Genomic DNA, 5,805 nt, shown 5'->3' on the forward strand with positions numbered 1-5,805 from the left:
AGAACTACTGCCATTACTCTTCAGACTTTTCAATGAAATTGAAAGAGAAGCAATACTTCCAAATTCATTCCTGGAAGCAAATATCACTTTGATTCCCAAACCTGGGAAAGATGTAACTAAAAAAGAGAACTACAGGCCAATCTCCTTAATGAATATAGATGCAAAAATCCTCAATAAGATACTAGCAAACAGAATACAGAGGATCATCAAGAAGATCACACATTCTGACCAAGTCAGATTTATTCCAGGGATGCAAGGATGGTTCAACATACATAAATCAATAAATATAATACACTATATTAACAAAGTCAAGGACAAGAACCACATGATCCTTTCAATAGATGCAGAAAAAGCATTTGACAAAATTCAACACCCATTCATGATAAAAACTCTGCAAAAAATTGGAATAGATGGTCTATGTCTCAACTTAATAAAGGCTATCTATGAAAAACCAATAGCCAACATCATATTAAATGGCCATTTAACCTTCACGTTAAAATCAGGAACAAGACAAGGATGCCCACTACAACCACTCCTCTTTGATATAGCTCTGGAAACATTAGCCATAGCAATTAGACAAGAGAAAGAAATTAAAGCAATAAAGATAGGAAAGGAAGAAGTTAAACTGTCATTATTTGTTGATGATATGATACTCTACATTGAAGACCCAAAAAAACTCCACCAAAAGAGTTCTCGACTTAATTGACACTTTTAGCAGAGTAGCTGGATACAAAGTCAACACCGAAAAATCAATAGCCTTCTTGTACACAAACAACAGACTTACTGAGAAAGAAATTAGGGAAACAATTCCTTTCACAATAGCATCCAAAAAAATGAAATATCTGGGAATCAATCTAACAAGAGAAGCAAAAGACCGCTACACTGAAAACTACAGCACTCTGAAAAAAGAGATTGAGGAGGATATAAGAAAATGGAAAGATCTCCCCTGCTCCTGGGTAGGAACTATCAACATAGTGAAAATGGCCATGCTACCAAAACTGCTATACAGATTCAATGCAATACTAATTGAAATCCCAACACAATACTTTACAGAACTAGAAAGAAGAATCCAAAAATTCATTTGGAACCATAAGAGACCTAGAATAGCAAAAGCCATCCTAGGCAATAGACACATGGCAGCGGGTATAACAATTCCTAATTTGAAACTATACTACAAAGCCACTGTGATAAAAACAGCATGGTACTGGCAAAGAAACAAACCTGAGGATCAGTGGAACAGACTGGAAGACACAAAAACAAACCCAGATGTACTCAGCTACCTCATCTTTGACAAAGGAGCTGACAGGTGCGCATATATCACTGTCCCTTTAATTATTTTGAAAAGATACCCAGCAGAAGGATGGCTGGGTCAAATGGAACCTCTAGTCCCAGCTCTTTGAGGTATCTCCATATTGATTTCCATAGTGGTTGCACCAGTCTGCACAGCTGACCATCCCCACAGGCAGAAAGATAGCCTCTTTAATAAATGGTGTTGGAAAAACTGGATCTCATCTGCCAAAGATTAAAACTAGTCCCTTATCTTTCACCATGCACTAAATTAAAATCCAAGTGGATTAAAGATTTAAATATTAAAACAGAAACACTGAACTTGCTGGAAGATAAGTTAGGCAGAACTCTTGAAGACATTGGCATAAGAAAAGACTTTATGAACAAATCCTCAGTATCACAGGAACTAGCAGAAAGAATCAACAACTGGGATCTCATCTTATTAAAAAGCTTCTGTACTGTAAAAGAAACCATCAACAGAACCAAGAGACAACCTACAATGTGGGAAAAACTTTTTACCAGCTGCTCCTCAGACAAAGGACTATTATTTAAAATATATAAAGAACTCAAAACAACCAACACCCCCAAATATAAAGACCCAATTCTAAAATGAGCATCTGAAATGAACAGACATTTCTCAGAAAAAGAAATAAAAGCAGCAAGTAAATATATGAAAAAATGCTCCACATCACTGGTCATTAGAGAGATGCAGATGAAAACAACTCTGAGATTTCACCTCACCCCACAAAGAATGGCTGCTATCAAGAAATCACACAACAACAAATGTTGGCACAGTTGTGGGGAGAAAGGAACCCTTCTCCATTGTTGGTGGGAGTGCAGACTGGTGCAACCACTAGGGAAGTCAATATGGAGATACCTCAAAGAACTAGGATTAGAGGTTCCATTTGACCCAGCCATCCCACTGTTGGGTATCTTTCCAAAAGAATTAAAAGAATCATATCACAGTGACATATGCACACCCATGTTTGTAGCAGCACAGTTTGTAATAGCTAAAACTTGGAAACAGCCCATCTGCCCATCAGTTGGAAACTGGATAAAGAAGATGTGGCTTTTCTATAAAAGGGAATACTACTCAGTCATAAATAATGAGAAGGTAGATGCATTCATAGGTAAATGGGTACATTTTGAGGATATACTCCTAAGTGAAATAAATAAGTCACATATATGCAAATACCAAATAGTTTCTCTGGTGTAAAAAAGTAAAATAGTACTCAAGATCCTAATGGGGCAATTAGCAATAGGAAGAAAAGGACCAAAGGTGTAGGGACAGTGAGAAGGACAGGGAAAGGGGAATAAGGGAAAAGGAAAAAAATATGAGAAAATGTAAAAATGGAATCAAAGTGTTTGAATGTGGGGAGGAGAGGAGGGGTGTAGGGAGGGTGGGGACAAGGGGAAAAAATGAGAACCAAGACCTGGCATGTAAAGGTACAAGATCCCAGTAATGAATGCAACTATACTGTCTACCTAGAATGCACCAATAAATTCAATTTAAAATGTTAAAAAAAGAAGTAGTTAGAAGTAATTTTCCTTTGGAACAACAATCCTCAAATGCAATTTACTGTAAACCATAGGTAAGAAATAGAAAGAATATCACATTAAAATAGAAAGTATATTTGCTATACTTCAAGATCTTTTCACGATAAAAGCAAGCCAGCACAGGGTCGGACTTAATATTCTTAACTTTATTATCTCAGTAGTTTTAAAGAGAATTATGAAGATAAAGTGGTTGCTAAACTCACTTATTTCCAGTATCATTGAAAGAATTTTTAAGAATATTTAAGATCACAAGAAATAAAAGAGGTAAGGGCTCAGGAATTAAGAATATGTTTGTCAATATGTTCATCTACATAGAATAAAAATATTTTAATGACCACTTAATATTAATAATATTAGTTATAGTTGAATTTAGCTTTAAATTTTCAATAGCTATTCTATTTCTAAAGGTAAAAGAACTGATTTTTTTAATGTATCGCCAACAATCACCATGGAAACACTGTAAGACATTTATTAATAAATCAAACAAAAATAGATATCTATAGAATTTAAAGTATAATTGCACAGAGATATATTAAAAAGTCAATCAATTTGATAGAGCTTCTGAGCATGGTATCTATGTCAAGTAATCTTAAAATATTGTAGAGATTTATTTCAGTTTCAATTAAGAGCCCAGGTTTTGTTGTAGGACATCCAAAGCATAATCCTAAATGTACACCAAGTGACAAAACCCAAGGGTAGGGAAATCACTATGGAAGATGGAGAGAAAGTGAGGATCTTGTTTTCTTTAGATATTTTGACCTATGTTGAAACTATGCTAATTAGGACAAAGTGAACGAACCCACAGACAGACAAACCAGAAAGGGAAGTCATGTAAATAGAAGAAAAATAAACAAGGCAACATTGCTGGTAAAGTAGGAAATGAGATCCTATTCACTAGTTCATGCTAAGAAATTTTTATACCAATATAAAAACATAAAATTGGAAATCTATAAAATATGTATTACTTACAGAAGAATTAGGAACTTAAACTTATACCCTTGGTAAACAAAAAATGAATAAGTAAATATATGAATTGATTTTGACTGATAAGACTGACTAAATATACATTTTATGTAGGGTAATTTATTCAAAACATTGTAACAAGATGTAATATTAAAATAAGATGAGGCAATGAACATATATAAAAATTTGAAAAAATATAGTCATGAATCTCAAAACTCAAAGGTATACCAAGGAAGGAGACCAACTATTGTGTTATGATATGCTAAATTTAGACAATAAACAAATGTATTCAATACTTTTTTAAGTATTAATTTACATTATTTGTAAAGCACTTTTATAGGCTATGAAGGCATCAAAATAAAAAATGCCGAATACTGTCTACCTAGAATGCACCAATAAATTCAATTTAAAATGTTAAAAAAAGAAGTAGTTAGAAGTAATTTTCCTTTGGAACAACAATCCTCAAATGCAATTTACTGTAAACCATAGGTAAGAAATAGAAAGAATATCACATTAAAATAGAAAGTATATTTGCTATACTTCAAGATCTTTTCACGATAAAAGCAAGCCAGCACAGGGTCGGACTTAATATTCTTAACTTTATTATCTCAGTAGTTTTAAAGAGAATTATGAAGATAAAGTGGTTGCTAAACTCACTTATTTCCAGTATCATTGAAAGAATTTTTAAGAATATTTAAGATCACAAGAAATAAAAGAGGTAAGGGCTCAGGAATTAAGAATATGTTTGTCAATATGTTCATCTACATAGAATAAAAATATTTTAATGACCACTTAATATTAATAATATTAGTTATAGTTGAATTTAGCTTTAAATTTTCAATAGCTATTCTATTTCTAAAGGTAAAAGAACTGATTTTTTTAATGTATCGCCAACAATCACCATGGAAACACTGTAAGACATTTATTAATAAATCAAACAAAAATAGATATCTATAGAATTTAAAGTATAATTGCACAGAGATATATTAAAAAGTCAATCAATTTGATAGAGCTTCTGAGCATGGTATCTATGTCAAGTAATCTTAAAATATTGTAGAGATTTATTTCAGTTTCAATTAAGAGCCCAGGTTTTGTTGTAGGACATCCAAAGCATAATCCTAAATGTACACCAAGTGACAAAACCCAAGGGTAGGGAAATCACTATGGAAGATGGAGAGAAAGTGAGGATCTTGTTTTCTTTAGATATTTTGACCTATGTTGAAACTATGCTAATTAGGACAAAGTGAACGAACCCACAGACAGACAAACCAGAAAGGGAAGTCATGTAAATAGAAGAAAAATAAACAAGGCAACATTGCTGGTAAAGTAGGAAATGAGATCCTATTCACTAGTTCATGCTAAGAAATTTTTATACCAATATAAAAACATAAAATTGGAAATCTATAAAATATGTATTACTTACAGAAGAATTAGGAACTTAAACTTATACCCTTGGTAAACAAAAAATGAATAAGTAAATATATGAATTGATTTTGACTGATAAGACTGACTAAATATACATTTTATGTAGGGTAATTTATTCAAAACATTGTAACAAGATGTAATATTAAAATAAGATGAGGCAATGAACATATATAAAAATTTGAAAAAATATAGTCATGAATCTCAAAACTCAAAGGTATACCAAGGAAGGAGACCAACTATTGTGTTATGATATGCTAAATTTAGACAATAAACAAATGTATTCAATACTTTTTTAAGTATTAATTTACATTATTTGTAAAGCACTTTTATAGGCTATGAAGGCATCAAAATAAAAAATGCCGACCAAATCACTTACCTTAATGGAGTTTGTAATTTTAGTTTGGGTAACAGGAAATAAGTATACAGTAAATTCAAGAATAAAAAAGTTAAATGAATACAAATCAAATTGAAGAAAAGAGCTTAATAACGTTTTCTGACATTCTTACACCAATATTCTTTTCAGCTGGTCAACAATTTCCTTTGATTTTTTTTTTTTTTTTTTTTTTTTTTTTT

Source organism: Fukomys damarensis, unplaced genomic scaffold (genome assembly GCF_012274545.1).
Source record: "Fukomys damarensis isolate Sample0158 unplaced genomic scaffold, DMR_v1.0_HiC HiC_scaffold_19, whole genome shotgun sequence".
Lineage (NCBI taxonomy): Eukaryota > Metazoa > Chordata > Mammalia > Rodentia > Bathyergidae > Fukomys > Fukomys damarensis.